Source organism: Bombina bombina, chromosome 6, assembly GCF_027579735.1.
Source record: "Bombina bombina isolate aBomBom1 chromosome 6, aBomBom1.pri, whole genome shotgun sequence".
NCBI lineage: Eukaryota > Metazoa > Chordata > Amphibia > Anura > Bombinatoridae > Bombina > Bombina bombina.
The window spans coordinates 762969024-762982693 of record NC_069504.1 but is presented as its reverse complement, the minus strand read 5'-3'; the positions used below and the strand labels follow the sequence as shown (position 1 = coordinate 762982693).

The window sequence follows — 13670 nt, the reverse complement described above, 5'->3', positions numbered from 1 at the left end:
ATATATATACAATCTATTATTGCCATTAATACTCGCCTCAAAGTTGATGGTAACTCCATAGAGTAAGTTTTTCACTCTACTTTGTTCTGTTTTGGGTTTCTCTTTATTCTACACATGTGTAGTCCTTCATTAGAAAGCATTTTTCATAGAACCTATGACTATGTTGCAGATAGAATTATCCTACCGAGGCAATATAAACCACATTGTATCTAAGCTATTTTTCACTGCTTTTACAGGCCTACAATCTTAGACATATTATAATGCTAATGGGAGAAATACTTTTTCTTTATAAACTGAATGATGCTTGAAGTAATTATGATGACAGAGATGTTATAAATGTTTACCCAACATTTTGGCCCTTATCTCCTGTGGCCGGGGCTGCGGAGGGATGAAATGATATACCCTTATTTACAATTTAGTAAGGAGTCACCTCCTGTCTCGATTTAGAAGAGAGCATCTTCTCACCTGTAAATCCCTAACAGTAAAATTAATATTTTCCTGCCTATTAATATTCACTTTATTTTTTACCCACTAGATGGCAGTATTACCATAACAGAAAAATAAAAATAGTTATAGAGACATGATTAGTTTCCTTTAATCTTCTAACTAAATATTCTACATTCACCTTCATATCTGCCCTCTCGCACTCTATTTCTCACTACAGACATTTTCTACCCTAAATATGAAAATCATTATTGCAAAGTGCAATGAATATCTCAGAATACTAATATTTAGTACAGTTTTGGTTTTAAGTTTATGTGTTTTATAAGACCTGGATTATATAGCTTCACTTATTTTTGTTTAAATTCTAAGACACAGTGGAAAAGAAAACTTGTTAAAAAGAGCTGTACTATTACTGTGCACATTGGCCCAAGTAAATTTGCAGTTATGACATTGGTTTATTCCTGTTCTGGATCATTGTGTTAGTTTTTGATGCAAACCGTGCTTATATTAGCAATGACTTGTAAACTCATTTTATTTCAATAGTGTATCAATGTATCAATAGTGCTCTTTCATTTGCATGATGAAATCTCTCCTTTTTAATAATAATTCTGTCTGAAACTCTTCTAGGTTCTTTTAACCTGTTTAGTCTGAAACGTCATCTGTGAGATATTATGACCTGCCATAAAAATATTTATAAAAATTATTGGCAAAATTAGAGCAACATTTGAACCCATAGCTGTTCGTTGTATCTGTAGATAATATTGCTCTTGAAATAAAAAAAACACCTTTATATTATCTCAAAAATCTCAATAAAAAATAAACATTGAAGATGTAAATATATATATATAAATAATATTGTTAGTATAATATATTTATTGCTTTTAAGTAAATATTTGTTATTTGGTGCTGCTTGTAGATTAAATTGGAGTAACTTTGTATGTACTATTAGTCACATGATGAATGAGTAAAATATGAAAAGTTACTTTTTGTTCTTCACTGTTGAACATACAATAAAGAAAGAATTGTTAAAACAACAACAAAAAATATTAAGATGTTTGAAAAGTGCTCTCTCAAATATATGATATACATTTTAAGAGTTTAATGTTCCTTTACATTTGAACCATTTAAAAGTATTGTAGGATGATTGGTAAAAATGGGTGTATCTATATTAGCATAGTAAATATTATTTGTAACCCAATTTTTTAAAATATATTTGTGGAAATTATAACAATGTTAAGAAATCTAATTTGAACAGTAAAAACAATACGGTTTTGGTAACATAATAATAATAATAATAATAATAATAATAAAAATCACCATTACTTTAAACAGAAATGCATTAGGTTAGGTAATTGTTTTGCAAGAAAACAATTTGATCCTTCTGGTTCTTATACAGGATGAGTGGGTGGTCATGCAGTTGCATGAAATGTGTCTTCCCTTATGTTACGACCTGACACAGTACCCTTCTGATTTAGAACTAGGTCAACTGGAATTAAGTTAATAAACAGAAATAAAAGCTTAGTAGTCTAAAATCGAAACTATACCATATTCTTAGTAGGGAGACCTGGTATTTTAGGGTTTTTCTAGTGTCATCCTGAATTTTTCCTAGCGGGGCGTGGGAGGGCTGTGTATTCTTGCTTGAAGGGGATCCTGAGATTCTCCTGTGCTTGTACCATCCAAAGCTCACGTTTGGGGTCTACCTAAGTGTCATAGGGGAGACCCAGAACGACTACCTGCCCAGTGTGTCTAGCTAAGATCAAGTAGTACCTACCCTGCACATGAAAGTAACCTGGCTTTCCAGTGTCACCCTAAACTCCTAAAGGGACAGTCTAGTCAAAATTAAATTTTCATGATTTAGATAGGGCATACATTTTTAAACAACTTTCCAATTTACTTATATCATCAAATTTGCTATGTATTCTTTGTTGAAAGCTAAATCTAGGTAAGCTTATATGCAAATGTATAAGCCCTTGAAGGCCGCCTCTTATGTCAGGGCATATTTTTACAGCTAGACAGCGCTAGTTCATGCATGTCATATAGATGAAATTGTGCTCACTCCTGTGGATTTACCTAGGAGTCAGCACTAATTGGCTAAAATGGAAGTCTGTCAAAAGAACTGCTATAAGGGGGCTGCCTGCAGAGGTTTAGGTACAAAGTATTCACAGAGGTAAAAAGTTTATTAACCCCTTCCCGACATTTGGACGTTCCATGCCGTCCTAACCGTGCTGGTCTTTAGCGCCGTTAGTACAGCATGGAGCGTCCTAGTTGCTTGGCTGTCCTGAAACAGTAACTGCTTCCTATATCATTAAAATCATGCAACAATTACATTATTTCAAGTTTTACTCTTTTGTTTACATCGGACCTTTGTGCTGATGTAGACAAATGAGTCCTGGCAGGAATATAACTGTGTTGGTTATGCAAAAAATGGGGAATGGTTAACGCTTTCGAGTCTGGGCTAAAGTGCCTACTTCGGAACAACTGTTCCGATGTAGACAAATTGAAACCACGCGATCGTGCACACAATCGTGATATTTCAATTATTGGATCGCGTCTGGTGGGGCGTCCCTACAACCCTAGGAATGCCCCCAAGAACGCGATCAAGTCCTGACAGCACAGAAGGCTTCAGGACAGCCGTTAGCTATGACGTTCTATTCCGTCATAACGGCTTTAAAGCCCAGTCTAATTATGACGGAATTGAATGGCATAACGGCTTTAAAAGGTTAATGAAGGGATTATATATCTTTTTAAACAATTAAAATTCAGGAGTTGACTGTCTCTTTAATAGCAAGGTGTGAGAGGCATTGGTTGGGGGAGGACTGTGCATTCTTACTAAGGGGGGGTCCTGAGGTTTCCCTTGCATGTGTTTGTGCCCTCCAGACCCCTTTAGGGTCTCCCTAAGTCTACTGGGGAAAACCAGATGTGGAGTCCCTGTCTGTTGTGTATTAAGAGGAAAAAAAAAAAAAAATTATAATAATAATAATATATAATAATGAGGAATACTTATCCTGCATTTCATATGTGAGTAGTAGGAAAGACCTCATATTGCAGTGGTTTTCTAGTATCACTTAGAGTCCTTTCTAGCAGGGTGTAGGAGCACAGAATAATCTTGTGTGAAAAGACACCCAAGTTTGTGGCGGTTGCTAGTGGGGTCTCCCTAAGTATTATGGGAGAATTGAGCTGTTAATATGATCAAGTGTAGTACTTTTTCTGTATTGCATATAGCAGTGATTCTCAACTCAAGGCCTGGGAAATTGTAGTGTATGTGGTATGAATTAATATTTATTGGTGTAAAAACGGAGGAGGACATTCATTGGTGCGCTGGTGTCACTTAATGGGACATTGAACCCAATGTTAATAAACATTCTAATTTACTCCTATTATCAATTATTCTTCATTCTCTTGCTATCTTTATATGAAAAAGAAGGCATCTTAGCTTTTTTCTTGGTTCAGTACTCTGGACAGCAGTTTTTGTTTGGTGGATGAATTTGTCCACCAATCAGCAAGGACAACCTAGGTTGTTCACCATAAATGGGCCGGCATCTAAACTTACATTCTTGCATTTCAAATAAAGATACCAAGAGAATAAAGAACATTTGATAATAGGAGTAAATTAGAAAGTTGCTTAAAATTTCATGATCTATCTGAATCACAAAAGAAAAAATTTGGGTTCAGTATCCCTTTAACTGCGGTGCCCAGGTCTAGACCTATCTGCTCCTTGTCCCACGCTTGTTTGTATCTATCTATCTATCTATCTATCGTTAAAGCTAATTACATAAAAAAAGAGAAGTGGCTGTTGTATAAGATCTAAAGGAGCACATTGTGCTCATACAGTTGTTTGGACCTTCCTGGTTTGCACTGTCTTTAGCTTGCACATAATGCTGCCGATTCCAGGAGAGCATGATATCCAACAGAGGGCGCTCTTAAGTGCACTGTCCACTCAATATTCCAGATCAGACTTCATTATGATTTGTATTGACAAATGCATTTTTGGTAAAATTACCAATAAATTCCATTAATTACTAAAGAACCTGATTTACTTTGTTCAAATTATTTTCAATAAAGCTGTGTTCCTGCCTCATTCCTGCTTATTACTTCTGTAAAATGTATGTTCCTGTACTGCATAAAAATAATAATGATGATAAGAAAATAAAAAAAAATATTGGTGGGCATGAGTCTGAATGGTTGCACTTCTCTAGAGCTATAGCTGAGTATCCGCTGATTTTTGGAGACATTCTAAAGTAATAATTCATCATTTATACAATAGAAGTACTTAGTAGTGCGCTATATATCATGGTATTTGCTGCATTCCTGACACTAGAGCACAGGATCAGATGACAGAGGCCTAAGGCAGCGGATAACAATTAGGCAAAGCACCCCCTCTGTACCCCTAGGTAACCTGCCTTAACTGAGCACAGAAGCACCCATGCACTGAGTTTGTAAACAAAGAAGAGAGCAGAACCGCCTATAATCCTCACAATACTACTGCCGAAAATGGACACCATGGGGGATACTGGTTTGCAAAATCACTTCAGCCAACATCTTAAGAACTTTGAGAGACTCATGATAAAACTACTTGATAGAGCCCCATTGTAGTGTAGTGTATATATGTATGAAATAATATATATATATTGGTCTAAATGGGGGAAGAAAATACAGGTGGCCCTCGGTTTACAATGGTTCAATTTACACCGTTTCAAAATAACAACCTTTTTTTCAGTCATGTGACTGCTATTGAAAAGCATTGAGAAGCAGTGCATTGATTAAAATAGCCAGTAGGTGGAGCTGTCCGCTAGTGTTGCAGCAAAGATATGCAAGCCAAGCAAGCTGAAATTAATCAGTTTAACCAGACCTGAGCTATCAAGCAGATTTCAAAGGAACAAGATCTTCCTGTCTATCAATCAGTACAGATTGGAATGCATAGAAATAACTTTTCAGAAAAATGCAAGTAAAGTCTGTGTTGTGTGATTATTTAATTAGGTTTATAATGCTGTTTAGCAAATGTTTTTGATCATTTAACTTAGTTTAATTATATATTCTGCGTTGTGTGATTATTTTATTAGGTTTATAATGCTGTTTAGCATGTAAAGTCTTCATTTCAAAGCTTTAAAAATAATGTACTAGGTGTTACTTATGTCAATTTTGAGAGGGGCCTGGAACCTAACCCCCTCACTTCCCATTGACTTACATTATAAACTGGGTTTCAATTTACAACGGTTTCGATTTACAACCATTCCTTCTGGAACCTAACCCTGGCGTAAACTGAGGGCTATCAGTATATTTATTCTGAGTTGCTAAGTTACTATTGTGCAAGATGCATAATACATACAACACCTGATGGAGCTCCGATGCAAATTCCTAGAATTGGGTCAATACAGCTATGTGTGCAGCCACAACAAGTAACCAACAAGGGAGGCCTTAACGACTGAATAACACAATCTTTTTGCCTAAAGAATTTTATTCTACAATGGGACCCTCAACAAGTTTAAGCAACTCACCTACTAACACTGCAAGCTCCACTTTCATACATCCCTGCACCAGTGAGCAGCGTTCATCTTTTACAAAATCATCATTCTCGGAACGCAACGGAGTATCAAATATGTCTCTGCAGGCAGGACAGACACCGATAGCATGTCTATGTCTATTCATTTGGGACAGACACCGATAGCATGTCTATGTCTATTCATTTGGGACAGACACCGATAGCATGTCTATGTCTATTCATTTGGGACAGACACCGATAGCATGTCTATGTCTGTTCATTTGGGACAGACACCGATAGCATGTCTATGTCTATTCATTTGGGACAGACACCGATAGCATGTCTATGTCTGTTCATTTGGGACAGACACTGATAGCATGTCTATGTCTATTCATTTGGGACAGACACCGATAGCATGTCTATGTCTGTTCATTTGGGACAGACACCGATAGCATGTCTATGTCTATTCATTTGGGACAGACACCGATAGCATGTCTATGTCTATTAATTTGGGACAGACACCGATAGCATGTCTATGTCTGTTCATTTGGGATAGACACAGATAGCATGTCTATGTCTATTCATTTGGGACAGACACCGATAGCATGTCTATGTCTATTCATTTGGGACAGACACCGATAGCATGTCTATGCCTATTCATTTGGGACAGACACCGATAGCATGTCTATGTCTATTCATTTGGGACAGACACCGATAGCATGTCTATGTCTATTCATTTGGGACAGACACCGATAGCATGTCTATGTCTGTTCATTTGGGACAGACACCGATAGCATGAATATGTCTATTCATTTGGGACAGACACCGATAGCATGTCTATGTCTGTTCATTTGGGACAGACACCGATAGCATGTCTATGTCTATTCATTTGGGACAGACACCGATAGCATGTTTATGTCTGTTCATTTGGGACAGACACCGATAGCATGTCTATGTCTATTCATTTGGGACAGACACCGATAGCATGTCTATGCCTATTCATTTGGGACAGACACCGATAGCATGTCTATGCCTATTCATTTGGGACAGACACCGATAGCATGTCTATGTCTATTCATTTGGGACAGACACCGATAGCATGTCTATGTCTGTTCATTTGGGACAGACACCGATAGCATGTCTATGTCTGTTCATTTGGGACAGACACCGATAGCATGTCTATGTCTGTTCATTTGGGACAGACACCGATAGCATGTCTATGTCTGTTCATTTGGGACAGATACCGATAGCATGTCTATGTCTATTCATTTGGGACAGACACCGATAGCATGTCTATGTCTGTTCATTTGGGACAGACACCGATAGCATGTCTATGTCTATTCATTTGGGACAGACACCGATAGCATGTCTATGTCTATTCATTTGGGACAGACACCGATAGCATGTCTATGTCTATTCATTTGGGACAGACACCGATAGCATGTCTATGTCTATTCATTTGGGACAGACACAGATAGCATGTCTATGTCTATTCATTTGGGACAGACACCGATAGCATGTCTATGTCTATTCATTTGGGACAGACACCGATAGCATGTCTATGTCTATTCATTTGGGACAGACACCGATAGCATGTCTATGTCTATTCATTTGGGACAGACACCGATAGCATGTCTATGTCTATTCATTTGGGACAGACACCGATAGCATGTCTATGTCTGTTCATTTGGGACAGACACCGATAGCATGTCTATGTCTATTCATTTGGGACAGACACCGATAGCATGTCTATGCCTATTCATTTGGGACAGACACCGATAGCATGTCTATGTCTATTCATTTGGGACAGACACCGATAGCATGTCTATGTCTATTCATTTGGGACAGACACCGATAGCATGTCTATGTCTATTCATTTGGGACAGACACCGATAGCATGTCTATGTCTATTCATTTGGGACAGACACCGATAGCATGTCTATGTCTATTCATTTGGGACAGACACCGATAGCATGTCTATGTCTATTCATTTGGGACAGACACCGATAGCATGTCTATGTCTGTTCATTTGGGACAGACATCGATGCTGGATGTGCCTTTATGGATGCTTGGGGGGGGGGGGGGGTTCCAGACAACCATGAGCATTGTGTTGACACACTTCCCATCTAACAACACCGCTTTTGTGATGAGCAGATTTTGCAAATTGAAGTCCTCAAAAAATTGAATGGCGTCTCATGGTCCTGGAGCTAACAAAAGTACCACCAGCCGATGCAACACTGAAACTTTTGGGTGTAATAAACTGGCTAACTCAACCTCCACATAGAGATTTTCAAGCCTGCACCATGGCCAGGTTTTATCAGCAAACAGACTCTTGGGGCTGATAATATATATACAATCTATTATTGCCATTCTAAACGCGCCTCAAAGTTTATGGTAACTCCATAGAGTAATTGTTTCACTCTACTTTCTTCTGTTTTGGTTTTCTCTTTATTCTACACATGTGTAGTCCTTTATTATAAGCATTTTTCATAGAACCTATGACTATGTCACAGACAGTGGAGGCTCCTCCATATGTGCACTGTCGCACGTGAACCCCCAGGGGGCAGAGGAGGGGGGAAAAATGAGCAGAAGAAAAAAAAAATGAGAAAAAAAAAATTATGAAAAATTTTATTTTTATTTTTTATTTATATTATTTTATATTATATTTATTTATAAATGTATTATTTTCCTGTGTGGTGTCTGTGTCTGTGACTGTGAGACTGTGCAGTGTAACTATCATCATCATGCATATTAGGCTGATGAAACCTGAAAGTGGAAAGGGCTGTTTTGCCTATACTTCTATGTATCGCACGTGCGATATATAGAAGTATAGGCAAAATCACTTTCCACTTTAAAACTGCATTGACTGCAGCGCCACCTACAGGCCAGCCCCATAGCCTTCCTGTTCGCACAGCTCTTAGTGTGCGGGAGCCAGCTGTCACGTGACACTCGCACACTAAGAGCTGAGCTGACTATGTGTGTGGGAGGAGAGGAGGCAGGGGCGTAACAGTTACGCCGTAACTACCAAGCAATATAAAATTTTATGAGCGGGCTTTTGAAAGGGGGGGAGGAGTTTGCCGCTAGGATTCCTTGTGTAGCTGCAGTTAGAATTGTGTGAACTGGCCCAGAGAACAGAAGAGATGTTTAATGCGTTGCCTGAACAGACTGAACTTCTAGCTGCTGAAACTGTGAGTGTTAACAAGTAGCCCGGTCACAACATGTTTTTTTATATGTCCTACTCCTATGCTCATAACGACAGCCCACAGTGAGAGTTAGCAGCACAGTCCCTGTGCAGCCATCTCATCTACAGTCTCTCTCTGCCCAGCAGCACCGTGCAGTGTAAAAGCAGGCTGATTAGTATCAGGGTTATAATAGAGCCAGTGCCACGTGGTGTTTGACCCCCACCCTCCATTGTCAGAAACACTACTTGTCTGCTTATTTAGAAATAGCTCAGGACAGGAAAAACAAAACCAAAGCAGCTTTGGTTTTGTTTTTCCTGTCCTGAGCTATTTCTAATTAAGCACCCGCCATTGACACTGTTTATTAGCGGAATCAATGAAATGACATAAGTGAAAAAGTGGCTTTTATTCCAGTTAAGTAAAATATAAGGCAGAGAACAAGGCAAAGCAAAACACGGTTCTAGTTAAAAAGTACAGTGTTTTGCTGTGTCCTGTTCTTCTATGGCTTATATTTTACTGTTCTGAATTACTGAAATAAAACGCTACCGCTATGATAAGTTTGACTACAGAGAGCCATGAGACTGGCTCCTTCTCTAGCTAAACTGGTTGGCCTGCCCTGTTAGCAGAGGACGCTGAGGGAAAGGATGAGGCACAGCAAGGAGGTACCCGGCAGTTACTATAGCCTTAGTTCATTCATAAAAACCCATGACACTTGCCTTCAAAAACCCTAAATTTATTATTGCATCTAAGACAGAGGTCAGCAGAATCATTTTACACTGCGTGCTGCGCTGCTGTAGGAAGTATGTTAGTGGAGTTAGAACAGGACCCTGGAGACAGCGTGATTCGTGAGTAACAAACATTCATTATATGCTGTCAGTAGTGCCTTAGATGTTTGAAGCTGTTCACACTCCGTTACATGAATCTATGCTAATCAAAGACTCAAAGTAGCTGTGTCTGACTCTGTTGGTAGTCTCCCCCCTCCCTGCTCTCATTTCCTCCATTCCCTCTCAAGGCAAAGTGGCATCTCCCTTCCTGCTATCTATCTCTAACCTGCTTGTCATGAGGATGATGTCAATAGGTTATCAGAAAAAAAAAACACATGGGAAATGTGTTGCTGGGGGTTGGGGATTCCTATTTCAGAATAACTTTTAACCCCTTTGTCAGACTTTGCCATAGTGTGTATGTATGAGTGTATTTGTTATGTGTGTGTATATGTTTGTATGAGTTTATATCTGTGTATGTTGGTGTGCATTTGTGTATATATGTATGTATGTGCATATGTATGTATGTGTATATATATATATATATATATATATATATATATATATAATATGTGTGTGTGTTTCTTGGGGGTATCACAGCCGGTGCCTCAACAGCATCTGAGCTCAACGCACGTCACTGGTGTGCATGTATGTATTTGTGTGTGTATATGTATTTGTGTGTATATGTATGTGTGTGTGCATGTGTATATGTATGTGTGTGTGTGTGCATGTGTATATGTATGTGTGTGTATGTATGTGTGTGTGTATATATATATATATATATATATATATACACACACATATTAAAATGGGCGGAGCCATCTGAGGGGCGGGGCTAGTGCTCCCCCATCTTCAAAAGTCACCAGCCGCCACTGGTCACAGATAGAATTATCCTACTAAGGCAATAGAAACCACATTGTATCTAAGCTATTTTTCACTGCTTTTACAGGCCTACATTCTTAGACATATTATAATGCTAATAGGAGAAATACTTTTTCTTTATACACTGTTTGAATGATGCTTGAAGTAATTATGATGACAGAGATGTTTACCCAACATTTTTGCTCTTATCTCGCGGACTGCGGCTGGGGCTACAGGGGGAGGAAATTATACCATATACAAGGAGTCACCTCCTGTCTCGATTTAGAAGATGTCATCTGCTCACCTGTAAATCCCTAACAGTAAAATTTATATTTTCCTGCCTATTGATATTCACTTTCTTTTTTACCCACTAGATGGCAGTATTACCATACCATAATAATTAGCCATATTAAAAATAGTTATAGAGACATGATTAGTTTCCTTTAATCCTCTAACTAAAGATTCTTCATTCACCCTCATATCTGTCCTCTCACACTCTACTCCTCACTACAGGCATTTTCTACCCTAAATATGAAAATCATAATTGCAAGGTGCTATGAATATCTCAGAATACTAATATTTAGTACAGTTTTGTTTTTAAGTTCATGTGTTTTATAAGACTTGGATTATATAGCTTCACTTATTTTTGTTTCTAATCTAAGACACAGTGGAAAAGAAAACTTGTTAAAAAGAGCTGTACTATTACTGTGCACATTGGACCTAGTTACAATATCCTTAGTTACTATGCTTTTTTAAAAGACAAGTAAATACAGTAGATTTACATAATCAACAAATGCATGATAAAAAGACAATGCAATAGCTCTTAGTCTGAACTTCAATTGAGTAGTAGACTTTGTTCTGACAAATTTCAAAGTTATGTCTATTTTCACTCACCCTGTATCATGTGACAGCCATCAGCCAATCACAAATGTATATACGTATATTCTGTGAATTCTTGCACATGCTCAGTAGGTGTAAAAGTGTAAATATAAATAAAAAATACTGTGCACAATGTGTTAATGGAGGTAAATTTGAAATGTGTTTAAAATTGCATGCGTTATCTCAATTATCAAAGTTTAATTTTGACTTGAGTGTCCCTTTAAGTCATGTAATTTTAGTTATGACTTTGGTTTATTCCTGGCCATTGTGTTAGTTTTTGATGCAAACCATTATACGAATAAGAAATTGTGGAAGTATAGAAACTTGCCACAGGACAGTATGCACCTATAGCACTCTACGCCCAGACTTGTGGGTAGTACTGGGTATGAGAACTTATTTAAAATATAACTTTTATTAAACTTGTTTAAAAACTGTACACAAATTACATACAACACATATAATATTAAAATCCTCTAAGTCAGCTATGTTTACTTATTGCTGAATAGGGTGAACACTAATATATATTAATGCCTTATTGTGCTCTATCTGTGTATCACACCAATTCAATCAGCATAAAACAATAGTAGTCTCCTATGTACTATCTCTATCGACAAGGTTGTCGGCATGTATACCTGTATAAGTCTATTGTGGGTAATATTATTGTTCCTCTTAGATCTATCAGTTCCCCGTAGGTAAAATAAATCTGTTCTCCTGATAGTTATATAATAGTGTGTTCCATAGAACTAGATTATATAATGGTGTGTTTCCTGTTCACTATGATTTATTAGTGGGTAGTCGAGTAATCTCCTTCTATGGTTATATCAAAACTATGTGTCTAGAGGTTTGAATGTAGACACAAATATACTGATAGTGGATAAATAACTTGTATTAGTACTGTGAGTACCCCTGTGTTATTGCCATTGGGATATAGTGACTGTGTAGGTGGTAGTCTCTCCCCTTGGATTGTAAGCCTTGGAAATAGGCTGGCTTTTATTACATAGATATTGTCCACTTTACTGGCTCAGATATTGTCCACTTTACTGGCTCAGATATTGTCCACTTTACTGGCTCCGATTATTAATAAGGTCTTGCCACTTGTACAGTTTCCATCAATTATATGATGTGTAGATGTCTTTCCCTCGACCAAAACTGATATGATACTAATTATTGTAGTGGATTTGCTGAGATGTCGTGATTACTAAATTAGCACTGTGTTAACAAAATACTGATATTAATAGTATAAGGTGCTAGTTAATAAATCATTCTAGTTAACATTTGTATCATATAATTTGTTGTGTGTGTCAGCCTTTGGAAGCCGTATATATTGGTCGTTTAATGTGTTGACTTTTCAGCCAAATATTAGTTCCCCATCCTTACACCACATATGTCTATCTTAGTCTTGGCAACAAGTACCCGGGTATTATGAGTATTAATCCACAGTATATCTGTCTATTGTACACTAGTTATATCCGTTATCTTGGCCCTTTCACCACTCTCTAATTTGCGGTGTGTTTTTGTGGAGGTTTAAATTTACCCCTGTTAGTGTTATATGGACACTACGTGCACACTTGTACTAGTGATAAATGCCATTGAGAATCATTATTTACCACAAAAAATCGTGGTGTTTAATAATATTGTGTTTTTAGGCACAGGATGCCCTATTAAGACTCAGCAATGTCTACGCTCCCAGGCTTTATTGGGTAGTTTCCCTCTGGCAGTTTATTTCTGTGTAATTTAGAATTGTAAGTAGTACTATTGGGAGTTAATATCCGTCTACAATCACCGTTATATAAACCATTATCATTTCCTTTGCGGCTATAATAATACCTAATATCAGTGTGATCTTAGTGGTATAACTTCCATAGCAAGCCAGATTGTATTTCAAATGCCTACAATCGTTTGTGAATTACTCGGATATTAACTTACTTTGCGCAACAATCTAAAACAATATGTAAAAATGATTGCAACTTGTAGCTATTATAGTTCCACAAATTACATATGTCCAGTGTCACTAAATATTTTATATTTGCCAGGAAATTCCTAGTGTTTGATTATCGTTATGAATTT

At 37.5% G+C, this 13670-nt stretch overlaps 1 non-coding gene across 1 annotated transcript; it reads left to right on the top strand.

Annotated features, from left to right (window-relative positions):
* The first annotated feature begins 1819 nt into the window (after positions 1-1819).
* LOC128665389 (small nucleolar RNA U13) lies at positions 1820-1916 on the top strand. The gene has a single exon (XR_008403143.1). It is a non-coding gene; the product is annotated as a small nucleolar RNA U13 (small nucleolar RNA).
* Positions 1917-13670: the final 11754 nt, after the last annotated feature.